This window comes from Chrysochloris asiatica, unplaced genomic scaffold (assembly GCF_000296735.1).
Source record: "Chrysochloris asiatica unplaced genomic scaffold, ChrAsi1.0 scaffold00010, whole genome shotgun sequence".
NCBI lineage: Eukaryota > Metazoa > Chordata > Mammalia > Afrosoricida > Chrysochloridae > Chrysochloris > Chrysochloris asiatica.
Genome location: NW_006408528.1, coordinates 19,471,629 through 19,489,076, shown reverse-complemented (window position 1 = coordinate 19,489,076; position 17,448 = coordinate 19,471,629). Strand labels below are relative to the sequence as shown.

Below are 17,448 nucleotides of genomic sequence, written 5' to 3'. Positions count from 1 at the left end.
ATCTATTATCCTTATCTTTATCTCAGCTTCAGAATAACTCAAAATAACAAAACCACCCTTACTTAAATAAGGTTTTTCACATTTAAAAGTTTGTCAGAGTCAGAAAAAAATAACTGTATATAGAATGCTTGCCATGTTTATGGTGTTTATGCATCCTTTTATGAGCTTTCTTCATTTTCTTCCGCATCTTCTTGTCCATCACCATTCCTGGTCCTACCATGCCAGGAGCCAAAGGATTCACAGAAGGCATGCCAGGAGCAGGTGGTGGGTATGGAGGAGGGTAGCAGCCAGGAGGTGGGTAGGGTCCTAGGGGTTGACATCCTGGATACCCTGGCTGTGGCACAGGCTGAGGGGGTCCACATGGGGGGAAAGCTGGATTCCCCTGGGGTACTCCTGGGGGAATGGGAAAGGGGCCTGGAGGATAGGCAGGATTTGCAGGTGGTGGATGGACAGCGTTGGGACCTCCAGGGTACCAAATGTTGGGGGGATATGGATTTGACCCCGGCTGCTCGGCACTGGCATTCCACATGTTCTGGTGTTTCTCCAAGCCTGAAGGAGAAGTGACAATGGGAGTTCAAAAAAGATCCTTAAACATTTAAATATGTGGATACACCCGCTTCCTCATTAAAAAAAAAAAAAAAAGGCAATTCTGTCTCCAAAAGGTGAAGGGACCCTCTACTCAGAAATAAAGAAAGGGGCTAGCAGGGGGAGTCCAAATACCCCGTCACCTTTATACCACCGGTGGGTCTTAACTCGTTCTCTTGTTTGTTTTTTAATAAACAAAAACACTCAGGAATACATAATCACTTAAGCAACTAAAGGGCACATTCTGCAAGCCCACCTCCTGGCTGCCAGCACAGAGCCTTCTCTTCCCATGAGTCTAGAGTCCTCAGCTGCTTTATTGTTCCCTATCATCATCTCTGCCTCCATCTCTGGTGTCACTGCTTCTCTGGATAGGGCCCTACATTCTGCTCATGTTCTTCTCCCTGGATGGTCCTAGGGTCCTCTGTTCCTGGACTGATAGATTAACTACTCCTCCCTTTTTGTTGCAAAACTTCAACCTTTACAGTTTTGACAATCACAATTAGTCATAATAACAATTATTCACTATTGAGTCATAAGATTCTTATCCCCATCTTCTTTCACCAGACCTGTCTCAACAAGAAGAAAACTATTCAGTGGGGATTTTACCTTTCCTTGCTCACTCAGAAACTCAACTCCCTCTTAGAGACTCGTAAGCCAGTCACTTGATAGCCCACCCATTTTAGATAGCCAGTGTCTAGGTTGCTCATCCCTATCAACCCTTGTACAGAAGGGATGGTAATGATCCTTGATGGGAAGATCCCTTCCCTCTCATTCAGTATTTTGAGTTACTACATCCATAAGTATAGGTGAAGTTCATCAAATTGTAGCAATTTACGCTTGTTTCCTTTATCTTTTTTTTTCTCTCCCTCTAGTCAAGTTCTGATCATCTAGCCATTGAAGCTAGGCCAAATGGGTTACAATAACATCTTTCATTGCTCTGTTATCACACATAAAAGAAGTTAAAATATATAATTTTTTGAGTTATAATTGAATGTTTCCAATATCTATATTTGTTCCACTGGTTTCTATAGTATTTGTTTGGCACTACATCCCAGCCAAAGGATTTCAAAGTTGTTTTATATTCTATCTATACAGTCAACATGTGTTTAGTCTTAGGTTAAAGGCTGTAGACTGTAGACTGATCCAATTCATGTCCAGCCCTTTAATATGACACAAAATGTTATTGTGTGCCATTGAACCAGTTCCAACTCATAGTGACCATACAGGACAGGTTATAAACCTTACTGGGGCACATTGTCAGGCCTTTCTCCCTCAGAGCAGCAGGTGAGCTCAAAGTATCATCCATTCAGTCTGAAGTTTTCGTTTTAAGTCTAATACTTAAACATTGCATCGCCAGAGCTTTTTAGAAAAATGCTAACTATACCAAACCATATCAACTGACCCTGATGTAGCATGTTTGAGTATATAATTTGCTATTTTGGTCTATATAAAATATTTGAATAATAAATAAGCCCATGCATAATATCCTGATAACTCAATCATTTAACTGCTTCCATTATATGCAAAACCCTGAACTGAAAGTTTATCACTCAAAAGTTTCTGTTGAGGGAGCAGCATAGACTGTTCTATCTCTGAAACAGCACATTGCACTTTCACATATCACCATAAAGGAAAACATTGTCTGGATTAGATCTGGATATGTGCATGAGCATTTTAGAGAAATTTGATAGTGAAAGTAATGTTTTAGAAGCTAGAATTTCAACCAAAATTTCAGTAAGTGTTCTAAATCAGACATCACTTTTTTTTTTTTTAATTGAATATATTTGGAGAATGCCCTCTTCTTCAAAAACAAAGAACAAACATGATTGCTTTCCAATCATGCATTCAGATTAGATGCTAGATGTGGGTGACTGTCTCAGACCATCCAATAAACAGCCCTTTTGGTAGATTCTATTACCAGCAATTAAAAGAGTTTAGTTTCATTTCATTATAGCTCAAAACTCTCCCCAGGGTAAAAATTCTGATTTCTTGCCATGGGAGCCAATTGTGCTATTAGAATAACAAAGCTCTGTATTTTTTTTCTTTTAATCACCTACATTGGCTTTGTATCCTCCTTATAGTGAAGAAGTATTATATGTTGCACACATGATGGAAGAAATGAGTTAAATGAGACATACATCTTCAGAATTAAAGCCTGGGAACAGAGTATATGTTCTTTGAAAGGTTCTAAATTACAAGCTTTTGTTTAGTGTTTCTTATTCTGAGGCACATTTTGATCAATTAACAATCAATTAGGCTTTCAGACATTTCTTAGTTGTAATGTTTCTATTTCAGAAGAAGGTTCTGGCAGATTCCAAAATCTATGGATACACTGACTCAAGCATATTTCACACTCAGGCACTGTATTTTTTTTCTCAGTAAACTGTCCCACAGCTTATGGGATAAACAACACACAGAGAACTTTACAGTCATTTCAAATATATGTCTCCTTTGTTATTTATGATCTGAAACTCCTCTACTCTCTGCATTTGTTTGATTTGGATTTTAAAAGGAAACACAAGATGCCAGTTGAAAGGAGCACAACCAAATATGGTATGAAGCACCTGCTGGAGTAAGTAAAAAAATATTGCTACAAAATCATAGAAACTTTCATTCAATAAAACCATCAAATGTAAAGGTATTGTTTCTCGACACATCCTCCATCTAGATCTATATAATTCTAACCCTTCCCTGAAGAATTCTCTATTCTTTTTAACCACATCAAAACAGCCATTTTGCTTCAAATCAGGGATCAAGCATATACCCTCAGTACACAGGGATTATAGGGAAGGGCAACTCAGACATTGGCTACCTAAAATAGGGGGATTATAAGGGCATGAAGTGACTGGCTTACATGTTTTCAGGAGGGAGTTTAGTTTCAGAGTGAATGGGGGAAGGCAGAATCCCCACTGAACAGTTTCCATCTTGTCTATATGGGTCAGGTGAAAGGAGATGGGGATAGGATTCTGTTGATTTAATAGTGAGTCATTGTTATCATGACTAATTGCAATTGCCACAATTGCAAAGGTAGAAGATGTGTAATAAAAAGGGGGGGATCAGGGAGTGGTTGATTTTGCATTCCAGAAACAGAGGATCCTGGGACCAGCAAGAGGGAAGAGCATGGGCAGAGGGTAAGATCTTAACTAGAGAGGCAGCAACACCAGTCTGAGGCAGAGACAATGACATGGAGAGATAGAGCAACTGAGGATTCTAGACTCATGGAAGAGGAAAGGCTGTGGTGCTGATGGACAGGATGCTAGTTTGCAAAATGTGCCCTTTGGTTGTTTAAACAATTTTATGTTCTTTGGTTGTTTAAACAATTTTATGTTCCTGTGTGTTTTTGTGTACATCAAAAAGGGGGAGTGTAATCATTATAGTGAAACAAGATGTGATTGGTGGAATGAAACACTGATGTTCTGCCATGTAGACTATCACTCAATTCACTATGAAAACTTTAAAAACAAACAAACAACAACAACACAAAACAAAACAAAAAACAGCAGTTTTGACACAACAAAGGACTCAGATCATCCTGCTTTACAAAGGTTTTTGAGTTTGGGAAACCAAAAGTCTGAAGAGACAAGATCAGGGATTCAGGATGGCTGGATTAAGGTGCCCCAAGGAAATTCATGTAGGACAGCCCTTAGTACCCATAGAGAATAAGCAAGTACATTGTTGTAATGGGGGCAGGATGTGTGTGTGTGTGTGAAATCCTCAGTACAATTTTTTTTTAACCTTTTCCTCAACAATGCAATTTTAAATTTTCTTGAAACTTCTTTATAATATGATCTCATGATCATTCTGTGTCCTTCAAGAAAATCTATCCATATTATGCCTTTGGAACTTTAAGAAAACAGTCACCATCACCTTCAGAGCTGGCCTCTTTATCTTGAATTTAGCCCAGCAGATTCCCTCAAAAGCCACTGTTTTGATTGGACCTTGCTCTCTGGCTTATATTGGTAAATCCGAGACTTGGCCCCAATTATGATTTGTTCCTTTGAATCATTGCTAGTTTCATTCTTGCTTAAAATACTGATGGAAAGATCAACTATTTGAGCTAGCTGTCCATGCAACACTTTTGGCACTTGTCTAGCTGATAGCTTGTTGAGGTCAAGACATTTGCTTAAAACTGAAAATGCCAAGCTATGAGACCACACCTTTACTAGTTATTGCACCTGTGATATTCTTTGGCATTCTTCTACCAGTTTCTTGGCTTCAGCAACAATTTATTTATTCATTGAGGTTTTTGTTTTTGTATTGGCTCATCTGTGAGGCCCTTCTCAATTTTCTTTCAAATGCTTGATCCATCTAAAAACAGCTGATTTATGTGGCTCAAAATTTGTTGCAAAGCTTCAATGATTTGAGAAGATGTCCAAATGTATTTTTTTGTTTTTTGTTTTTTTTTTGTAAATTAAGTTATTCCTGACCTCAAAATTGTTTTTCCCATGGCACAAAAAGTATCATTTTATTTGGAGGCACCCTGTTGTTGTTAAGTGCCATCGAGTAATTTCTAACTTACAGTGACCTTCTATAGGATTTCTGAGGAGCAGCTGGTGGGTTAGAACCACCAACCTTGTGGTTCACAGTCCAGTGCTTATCCTACAGTGCCACCCCAGGAATCTGAAGGCACCCTAGTAATACTAAAACAAATGTATCACTGAGAAAACCTTCCTGCACTCATCCTTTGAAGGCAGGAATATGTTTAAGCATTTTGTTTGAAATAGACCTGTGCATGTTTGAACTGGAACTCCAGTAACAATACTTTTTGACATTCTCTCATAAAGGTAACATAATTTGAGTTCCCTGAGGATGCCAAAACAGCTCTTTTGATGTGTTGTTCACTATATAGTACAGACTTCTTCTGGAATAGGTTAGAGAAATGGAAGCACTGCCTTGTATAATGATTTTATGGAGCCCTGGTGTGGCACTGAGGGATAATGCACCAGACTACAAAATCAGTTTGAACAGCAAGGTCAGCAGTTCAAGGTCACGAGCCACTCCTCAGAAATCCTATACAGGGTCTCTATGAGTCAGGACTGACTTGATGGCACTTAACAAAAATATAGTGTTTTTGAGGAGCTTGTGGTTAGCAGCCCAGTACTTATCCTACAGTGCCATGCCAGGACTCCATTAGGGTAAATAACAGGGGCCAATTCAATATCAGAAATGTTCAGGGTACATTTCTTCCAGTTAGGGCAGACTTTCCTCAGCCGTGCTCATAGGCAGGTGTCTCTGTCTGGGCAATGCTACAGAGTTCTTTTAGGGATGCTGACAAATGCCATAGGCACACCACTCACACATAAGCCTCAGTGTGAAGGTGCTCAGCTTTAGCTCCTCCATGGGTTTGCAAACTTAGCACTTCCAATTAAGTGCCTGGAAACACGCTACTCTGCAAGTAAGCTTCCTGACTAAAGTCACTCAGCATTAGTTACCTCATGGGCTAGAAAGTCCACCACTCTGGTGCTCTGACATTGGTTCTGCTGCTTCTACTCTCCTCTAACATTTTCTGGTGTCACAACGTTCTGTTTCTGGGTCAAGATGGCTCAATGCACAAGGATCTCAGGGTCCAAAGGATACACTGTACTCCCAGCTCTTCTTTTATGGTAGTGAAATTTCTCCTCTGCTTCTGAGATGGTTTATTTTATACCCAGCAGGATGGCAAAACTGACCAATCACAATTAGCCCTATTAACAGTCTCTCACAACCAAATCCATCAGCATCTTCATGGAAAAAGTCATTTGGTCGAGTTTGTAGACTATGGCTAGAAAAGGCATATAATATTTTCTGCACGGCAGCTTCACATCTTGATATGTTTACTTTATAAAGATTTATATGATTTTGTAGAAATGCTTTTTAATTTACCCTTGTATAATAGTTTATATGGGAAGAGTCATTCTGCTTCTCCCTGCCCCTCCAGCAAGTAAATTTAAAAATCATTTATGAAAGTATAAAACTGAGAGGAAATTGGATAACATAATATACTTCTTAAGGATTGTTAATAAAGACACTAGAATATATTCTACAGAGGTATATTTATCAACTCTCTACAGAAGCAGAGATCTTAGAATTAATCATAACTCAGAAAAATACTTTCTGTGTCAAAGTCTGAAATACTATGTTGTGGACCCCTGATATCCTAGTAATCTAATCTAAAGCAGTAAAGCTCTTAGAATATAGAGCACTGGACATATAAGCACCAAAAGTCTGAAGGAGCTTACTATTTTGGTGACATCATTTTGAAGTTGAGATTTGGTTAAGTGAGATTCAATACTTATTGACTAATGAGAGAACAATATACTTAAAGAGGGAGATAACGGCTACATCGGATAAGCACTGGACTGCAAACCAGAAAGTCTGTGGTTTGAACTTGCCAGTCACTCTGAGGGAGAAAGATGATGCTTTCTGCTCCTGTGAAGATTTAAAGCCTCAGAAACCCAACACAGGGTCACTGTGAGTCAGACCAACTCAATGGCATTTAACAGCAATGATAATATACTTAAGGTATGAGACAGGAGAGTGTTAGAGTTGATGGTCTGTTGTTCAGATGTGGAAACCAAAATGATTTTCTTATAGTGAGATTTCATCAATTTTCTCACATCATTAAGTCTCTGGAACATGTGTGGATATAGCCAATATTTCCCTGCTAAACCAGCTTGAAAACTTTATAATTTACTTCCTACATTGTATGAGTATAGTGATTTTAACCTAAAAAAAAAAAACAAACAAAAACAGATATTATCAATATATCATCCTAATCCCAAACCAAACCAAGTCAAAACAAAGCAATAAACCTCAATGAAGCCTATAAACAAATTGAATAGATAAGAAGCTGGACTTTAATCTCAGTTTTGATACTTACTTTTGTACTTTGGACAAGCTATTCAATATCTTTAACCTTATTTTCATATGATAATAATGCAAAGGATATTCATTTTACAATGTTAAGAACATTTATGAAAGTTCTATTTGAAGTCCTCAAACCTTGGAAGATGAAAGACAGGCACTTGGGGAATTTTGTGATGATTTTTATTGGAAATATTATTAACATTTTTTCATTTTGATTAGATGGAGGACATGTCTAGTTGGTTTTAGGTCAGATAGTGAGAATGGTTTTGGTTAATATGTGATCATATTGGGAAATTATTTTATCTCTGATACATGTTGTTATCATTGTTACATGCCGTCAAGTCAGTACAGACTCATACCGACCTTAAGCAGAACACAATGAAACACTGCCTGGTCCTGTGCCAGCCTCAATCATTGCTTCGCTTGATCCCATTTCTGTTGTCACTGGGCCAGTCCATCTCGTTGGCCAACTTCCTGTTTTTACGCTGACCCTCGACTTTACAAAGCATTATGTCCTTCTACAGGGACAGGTCCCTCTTGATAATATGTGCAAAGTATGAGAGGAGTCTGGTCATCCTCATCCTAGCTTCTAAGGAGCATATGGCTGTACTTCTTCCAACACAGATTTGTTTGTTCTGTTGGAAGTCAATGATACTTTTAATATTCCCCTCCAATGCCATAACTCAAATGCATCAATTCTACTCTGGTCTTCCTTATTCATTGTCCAACTTTTGCATGCATATAAAGCTATTGAAAATACCATGGCTTGGGCCAGGCGCTCCTTAGTCCTCAAACTGATATCTTTCCTCTTGAACACTTTAAAGAGGTTTTCTGCAGCAGATTTGCCTAATGCAATATGTCATTTGATTTCTTGACTGCTGCTGCTGCTCTGAGTGTTGATGATTGATCCAAGCAAAATGAAGTCTTTGACAACTTAATCTTTTCTCCATGTATTTTGAAGATATTTATTGATCCAGTAGTGAGGATTTTTGTTTAATTACATTGAGGTGCAACTCATACTAAAGGCTGTGGTCTTTGATCTTCATCAATAAGTCTTTTAAGTCCTCTTCACTTTCAAAGCAAGGTTGCATCACCTGCATTTCCCACATCATTAACGAGTCTTCCTCCAATCCTGATGCCATGCTCTTTTTCATATAATACAGCCTTTCGGACTGTATACTCAGCATACAGATTGGATAAGTATATCTTTCCTAATTTTAAACCATTCAGTGTTTCCTTGTTCTGCTTGAACAACTGCCTCTTGTTCTATGTACATGTTCCTCATGAGCACAATTAAGTATTCTGGAATATTCATACTTTACAAAGTTGTCTATAGCTTGTCATGATCCACTCAATCAAAAGCCTTTGCATAGTCAATAAAGCACAGGTAAACATCTTTCTGGTAGTCTCTGCTTTCAAGTAAGATTCATCTGACATCAGCAATGATATTCCTCATTCAGTGTCCTCTTCTAAATCTGGTTTGAACCTCTGGAAGTTCTCTGTCAATGTATGGTTTCAGCTGTTTTTGTAGTACCTTTAGTAAAACTTTACTTGTGTGGGATACCAGTGATATTGTCCGATAATTTCTGCATTCTGTTGAGTCACCTCTCTTTGGAATAGGCACAAATATGTCTCTTCCAATCAGTTGTCCAAGTAGCTATCTTCCAAATTTATTGGTATAGATGATTGAGTGCCTCCAGTACAGCACCAATGTGTTGAAAGATTTCAATTTGTATTCCATCAATTCCCGGGCCCTTGTTCTATGCCAATGCCTTCAGTGCACCTTGGACTTCTTCCTTCAGTATCATTGGCTCTTGATCATATGTTATCTCTTGAAATGTTTGAACATTGTCCATATCTTTTTGGTACAGTGATTTTGTATATTCCTTCCATCTTCTTTTGATGCTTTCTGCATCTTTTAATATTGTGCCCATAGAATCCTTTAATATTGAAACTTGAAGTTTGAGCTTTTTCTTCACTTCCCTCAGCTTGAGAAAGGCTGAGCATGATCTAAATCTCGGATACTAGGTCAGATTAAAAGATTTAATTTTCTAAAAATTTCTGAAATCCACGTTCATACAGAATTAAGTTAAAATCTCTGTGAATACATTTTAGGGGGGAAAAAACTTACACATTGAATATAACTTGGGACCAATGCATACCTGGCTATACCCTTACCAATAAAACTGGGGTTAGACTAGGAGAAAGAGGGAACTTTATAAAAAAGCAACTGAGAAGAAAGTTCTATATTCCTCCTCTAGAGATGGCACCTTTCACTACCATCCTGGACCCTGCTTTCCTGCAAGGGGGGCTTGTCCAGGAGTAGCTAGTTGTGTTACTGCAGAGTCTCTCGTGTGATCCATCCCTCGGTATAAATGATGCCTGCACAAGAAATGTGGCCTGCCCTTTCTTAAACACTTCTTTTCTTGCTGGTCACTGAATACATTGTTTACCTTTTTGTTTTTTGTTTTTCTGAAATATCTGTTTATAACAGATCTAATCATGAGTCCATCTAATCATGAGTAAACCATGGGGATTTTCTACTAAGAGGTTTTAAATTACTAATTCTTACAACAAATTCTACGAAGCTATTTTTAAGAAGTAATAACTTAGAGCTTTGTGAAGAGAACAAAAGTAATGCACATAAAATGCTTTGCATACATAAGATGTATTTTTCAGCAAATATTGGTGGCATTGCTTTGTTCTTATTTACGACTGGCTGTTAATATGCCAGTACTGCTCTTCCAGTAAGACCTCAAATTAAGGGATGGAGTCTTAAAATTTGTTGATAAGAAAACTGGGGAAAATCTGGAGAGGATATTCAATAGACTGATGTGTATATTATTTGAAGTAATAGAAAATACTTATTTAAGAATGTGGTATATTGTGCTTTCAGTTTTTAACAGATACCTTTTATTGATCCTAATTTGTGGAACCTTTGTAGAGTAGTGGATTACTAACTGGGCTGCCAACCACAAGGCCAGCAGTTCAAATCTGCCAACTACTCTGAGGAAGACTGATGAGGCTTTCTGCTGCTGTAAAGATATACAACTTTGGAAACCCTACACAGGGTCACTATTAGTTGAACAGACTCAGTGACACACAACCACCACCAACATGTTAATTTGTGGAAATTTAAGAAGGATCCGTTTTCAGCATTTGGGCAGACCATAAAGCTAGAAGGCTATTTTGCAAAAAAGTTTCTGAGTACTAGACCATGACTCCAGGATTAATTATCCCAAAGTCAGGTCTCAAATTATCCCAAAGTGCTGAAGCCAAAATTGAAAACAATATTTAAGGTTAGAATATTCTCGTTCCATTTTAACTCAAGAGCCTAATTTTTCAATCATGACAGAATTTTAATCATTAACTGACTCAAAAGCACCATTAAAATCTATATAGCTAGGTTGTTGTTAAGTGCCTTTGAATTGGTTCCAACCCATAACAACCCTGTATTGGGCTTCCAAGGAGTGTCTGGTGAGTTTGAACCACTGACCTTGTGGATCAAACTGAGTTTGCAGTCTAATGCATGAACACACAGTGCTACACCAAGACTCCATATAGCTAGATAGGTAGGTTGTTGTTGTTGTATGCCATGTAGTCGGTTCTGACTCATAGTAATGCTGTATAGGGTTCCCAAGGCTCTAAATCTTTATGGGAGCAGAAAGTCTCATCTTTCTCTTGGGAACAACTGGTAGTTTTGAACTCTGACTTTCAGGTTAGTAGCCCAACTCATAACCACTATGCTATCAGAGCTCCTTTGGTAGGTAGGTAGAATAAAAAAAAAATAGATGAATACAAAAATGAATGGATAAAAAAGAGTCTATGTGAGTAATAAGCTTAAGAAGGCTGGAATGGCTATAATGTGCAGAAGATTTTAAGACAAAGTATAATGCCAGAGATAAAAAGGGACATTTCATGAAATAGTAAGCTTATTGGTCATGGTGGTTATGTGCCATGGAGTCGATTCCGACTCATAGCAACCCTGCATAGGGTTTCCAGGAATACATAATCATAAATGTGTGTTAGCTAATAACAGAACTCTAAAATATGTAAAGCAAAAAGTAACCAGATAAATAGTTCCACATGAAGAAATCTCTCCTATACTTGGTAGACAAATTTAGGAAAATAACAGTAAAGATATCTAAAATCTGAATAGACTTTCAAGTTGAGCTGATACTTATTTTTAGAAAACTGAATTCAACATAAATAAAATACACAAACTACTCAAGTGTATATGAATCATTCCTAATAGGAGGAAACACCAGGCCTAGAGGCAGGTATGAGCTAGAATGTTCAAAGAGGAGAAAAAGGCCTCTGTGGCTGGATCTCAGAGAATAAATGTGGTAGAATGGAGGTTAGAATTTTAGTAAGAGTCAGGATATGCAGAGGTAGGGTTAAACTAGGATTGGATATGGTAAGAAGTTCAAATTTTTGTTCTAACTAAGGTAGCATGTTTTAAATTGGGACGCAAAATACATAATTTGTATTTTTAAACATTCCCTCAGGTAGTTGTTTGGAGAATGGGCTGCATTGCAACAAGAGTAGAAGTAAACTACCAGTTAAAGGGCCACTGTGGTTGTTAAGTTCAGTCAAGTCCATTCCGACTCACCGCTGCCCTGGATGGGGTTTCATCGTTCTCCCACAGAGAAATTGGAAAGCCCGAATCACCCACCCAGTGCAATGTTTATCCTACAGAGCCACCTCAGTTCCTGGCTATTATGGTTGTTGTTGTTTTTATGAAGGAGCTCTGGTAGCGTAGTGGTTACGAATCGGACTGTGAACCGCAAGGTCAGCAGTTCGAGACCACCAGCTGTTCCGCGGGAGAAAGATGAGGCTTTCTGCTCTGGTTAAGATTTCCAGCCTCGGAAACTCTGTGCGCCAGGGCCACTATGAGTCAGAACCGACTCCTCGGTACTTAACAACAACAACATGTGGCAGCTGGTAGTTTCGAACTGCTGACCTTGCGGTTCACAGTCCGATTCATAACCACTACGCTACCAGAGCTCCTTCATAACAACAGCAACAACCATAATAGCCAGGAACTGAGGTGGCTCTGTAGGATAAACATTGCACTGGGTGGGTGATTCGGGCTTTCCAATTTCTCTGTGGGAGAACGATGAAACCTCATCCAGGGTAGCTGTGAGTCGCAACGGACTTGACTGAACTTAACCACAGTGGCTATTATGGTAGTACAGGAAAAAAAAAAATACTGATAGCTTTGACAAGGTGGTTTTAATGTAGATAGAAAGAGGTGGATTCTATTTCAGTAGTAGAGTCCCCTAGCTTTGATTTTGTATTGGATATGGAGGAAATATAAAAGGAAATAAATGTTAACGTCTATATTTTTGGTCTGAGATGCTATATGGATTATTCATATTCTCATATCCATTCTCTCTCACATACTCACACTCATATAAATACCCCACACTTCTATCATCCCTCTAATGTTATTTTCAAATTACAAAATTGAGACTACAAGGAGATATGACATATGCCTAGATACTCAGACAAAGGGTTAGAATCAGTGAATGCCTAAAGGTCTTAGCATGTTCAATCCATGTAGTATGCTTACAACATGTACATAGCACATGTACTCAAGTAGGCATATATATGTATGCACTTAGTTATTATACATATATACATTAATACACAGGAATTTAATACCATAAATATAATCTAGGTAATTCTAAACTTCCCTTTATGTCATGCAAATATTTATGACATACAGTGAAAAATGTACTATTTTTATAGTAATCTGAAATCTGAATGATTGGTTCTCTTTAGAAGAATAAATTATCAATTGTTTGAAATAATACAAATTGTAAAATTTTCCATTCAGTGTTTGCTTCAGGGAGACATGGTAAATTTTGCTTTACTAAACTGAATTGCAGTAGCAATGGGCTCAAACATAACAACAAATTGTGAGGATGTGCAATACCTGACTGCATTTGCAAGACTGGACTGTGTTTTGTTCTTTTATGAATATGGTTACTGTGAGTCCAAACCAACTAAAGGGCACCTAACAATAATAGCAACACACTTAACTGATAAATTTTCACAATAAGCCTATTATATTATATTAGTATATGGCAATGCATTCTACAAATAATTTATTTCATTTATCTAAAATTCCCCCAGAAAATCAGAATTACACTGGTGTTCAGACTTTATGAACACAACTTTCATCCTGTTAAACACAGCTCAAATGTACTTCTTTCATAGCATCACACAACCTACCAAATTTGTACTGGGAGTGGGGACTGGATATAAAATGGGAGCAGGTTTTCTAAATCTGAACTAGAGATAACAAAATTATATGTTTGGCGCTGTGGGATCAGCACTGAGCTGTTAACCACAAGGTTGTCAGTTCAAAAACATCAGTCGCTCCCAGGGAGAAAGATGAGGCTTCTACTTCTGTAAAGATTTACAATCACGGAAACCCTAAAGAGCAGTTCTACTCTATCCTATAAGATTGCTATAAGTAAGTATTGACTTGAGGCAGAAGGTTTGGTTTTGGTTTTAACATACACACAAGTCAATTTTAATAGGCAATCCAATCTTTTTGAAAAAAATAGCATATTCACCTCTCTCCCTCCAACTATGCTTTTTATTGACTTCTTTGCCCAAGAATTGCATGTAGAAGTAAATATGGAAATCAAGGACAACTGTAAAATAAATCAAAGTCAGAATACTGAAAGGCATTTGAGATGCTCCTTTAAAAAATAAAATAATTCTAAATCAACTCATGGTTGTCAGACTTTTCTACTGATTACTACCAGGATTGTCTGCAGCATACTAATAAGATAAACATAGAAAGATTGAATTTCTTGACATAAGATGTGAGTCAGTTTAAAGATCTGTATACAGTACCCTTATCAGTTAATCACAAAATATCTGCAGTCTAAAGCAAAAATTGCTTTAAAGTGAATTTGATACCATTAAAAACAATAGTCTTTACATCTTTGCACATCACCAACCTTCATTGCTTAAAATAGAGCTAAATGAAAATAATTCCTACTTTTAATTATAAACATCTAATTATTTTTATGTTTAATTAAATGGAATATTTTCTGGTAGTAGCTCAGAGAGTACATTAAGTTATGAAAGTGCTGAAACAATGTCATTGAGAAACATAATATTACATTAGCCATAAAGTGTCATGGTTGATAAGAAACTCACTAGAAGCCATTCAAAGGACTTCTATACTACTATTTTGCAAATGCATACTTTGGATCCATAAATTTTTATAGGAACATTTTAACAAATGTACTGTGGATTATATTTAAAAGCATTATGTGGTTTATAGTCAAAAGCAATTATGTATGATTCACACTATCTGCTGATCTAGCTAAGAGGAAGATATTCACGGAGCACAAAAATTACAATTTTTAAAAACAATACAGATTATTGTTTAAATTCAGAGCATTAACCACCCTCCAAAGTAGGTCAGGTACCACTTGAAATAAAACCAGCTTCACTAGACATATTAAAGGGAGTTTTTTTAATTGCTAAGTGTCATTGAGTAGGTTCCAATTCATAGGGACCTTGTACAGAATTTCTGAGGAGCAGTTGGTGGGTTTGAACTGCTGACCTTGTGGTTCACAGTCCAGTGCTGATCCCAGAGCATCACACCAGGAGTAAGTTACTAGGAAAGAAAAAATTGAAAGTGTGTTTTAGGACTGTCTATTGAAACTACCAGCTGTTCCATGGAAGAAAGATGAGGCTTTCTGCTCCCGTGAAGATTTACAGCCTTGGAAACCCAGTATGGCTCACTATGAGTTGGAACTGACTCCGTGGCACATAACAGAAACAACATTGCCCATGGCCATCAAGATATTCTCATAGGTACCTCAGATGAGGCAAGTCTTAGAAGGAATTGGTTATTTTATTGTCTTTCTTAAACTCCAAGGCTTTTTGTCCTTTCTTAGTCCATCAGATTATAGTGGCTTCCTGTATCCAAAGCATCACAGTCATCTGAAGTCCTTTCTTATATTTGTCTTCTTTCATACCCAACCAAATCCAGTTCTTGGAATTTTCTTGTCCTTTCTCCTCTCAATGTTCACCTTCTCCTGGGTTTCTGTCTTCATCTCCATGCTCATCTCTTTAATTTATCCTCAGCCTTGTGACCAGAGTGAATTTAAGAATAAGAGGCTCAATTATGTCTCTTTACAGATTTGGTTATTTCCCCATTTCACAGAATAAAGTCCAAATTCCTTACTATGGTACTTTACAAAGCATCAATTGCCATCCCAACCAGTGACAACCTCCTGTGTATCAAAGTAGAAGTGTGTTCCATAGGCTTTTCAATTGAGGGCCCATCAAAAATATATCACTAAGTCTGTTCTGAAATCCTTCTGGGTGAAACTGAACCAAGCTTTCTTCTTCTTCTCCAAATCTATCTTTCTTTCTTTTTACTTTTCATTGTGAATTGGGTGAAGGTTCATAAACATTTTGTTTCCTCACATTGACTGCAATTCTCTAAATGGAACATCGCTTGTCTTACTTTTTCCCTGTGTTTCGTGTTTCTTTCTCCTTTTTTTCAAATGGCTGCTTACTCTAAAGTGTGCATACTTCACTAGTGTTATGGTTACCCTTGTAATCTATTTACTGATTGGCTGAAAACTGAGCCACAGGAGTGTGTTTTGTTTCAGACTTGATGGGTGACTAAGGGCCATGGTGTCAGTGTTCTACCAGTTTCTGTTTCACCAGCAAGTCTGGTCTTTTTTACAAGTTTTCGTTTTGTTCCACATTTTTCTTCCACTCTACCCCATAGACCTTCTTATGTGATCCCTTTTAGAGTAGTTAGTAGTGGTAGCTGGGCACCATTTAGTTTTTCTGGTCCCAAAGTCATGGTGACAGATGTTCATGTGATTAATTGTTTCCATTCATCTTTGATTTTCAGCACTCGTCTTTCTCCAAATGGCCACTCATAAGTTTATCAAACCTCAGCCACTACTTCCCAATAAGCTGTAGAACATTGTCTTTGTGGACTCTTGTTATACCAGTTGACCATGGTGTTCCTCTGAGAATATGCTCTTGAGCCCCAGACTCAATAACTTATTCCCTGAAGGTGTTTTGTTATTTTAAAACTTTCATAATTTTGTCCCATCTATGTTCTACCACATTCATGGATATATTTGCAGCAAAGGTGCAAATAATTTTGCAGCACTCTGGGACTCTATCATTGTGCTTGTTGTTATTAAGTTCCATGAAGTCGATTAAAATTCATAGTGACCCTGTGTAGTGTTTCTGAAAAGCGGCTGATGGATTTGAACCACTGACCTAGTAGCTAGCAGTCCAGTGCTTATCCTACAGTGCATCACAAGTACTTCACAGTTATGCTTAAAGCCCTTAAAAAACCTCTAAAATATGTTTTCCAGCCTTGCTTCTTACCTCTATTAGCCCACTTTTCACCTTGTCTTATTTTCATTACATATTTCTAGATCTTCATACGTCCAAAATGAAAGCCCTTTTTGGCTACTTTGTGACATCCATTATTAAAATTATTTCAAATAATTCTTCTCTGCAGCTTGAGTCCATTGCTGCTGCCACTGTGACAGTCCATCTCATTGGGTGGGGGGAGGAGTTGTCTCCCTCTTTTTTATTAACACTCCTCTTTTGGAAGCATGATGTCCTTCTCTAGGGTCTGGTCCCTCCTGATCATATGTCTGATATATGATAGATGAAGTCTGGTCCACTTGGCTTCTAAGGAGCATTCTGGTTGTCTAATTTTTCCCAACTCAGTTTTGCTTGTTCTTATGGCAGTTCATGGTACCTTTAAGATTATTCTCCAACACAACTCAAATGCATCAATTCTTCTATGATCTACCTTATTCATGTCCAACTTTCATATGTATATGAGAGTATTAAAAATACCATGCTTTGGGTCAGGTATACTTTAGTTCCCAAACTGCTGTTTTTGCTCTCCAACATTTTAGAAAGGTCTTATGCAGGAGATTTTCTAAATGCAGTACATCATTTGATTTCTTGATTTCTGCGTCCATGAATGTTAAT

At 37.7% G+C, this 17,448-nt stretch overlaps 1 pseudogene; it reads right to left on the bottom strand.

Annotated features, from left to right (window-relative positions):
- Positions 1–82: 82 nt before the first annotated feature.
- LOC102816934 lies at positions 83–529 on the bottom strand (annotated as a pseudogene).
- Positions 530–17,448: the final 16,919 nt, after the last annotated feature.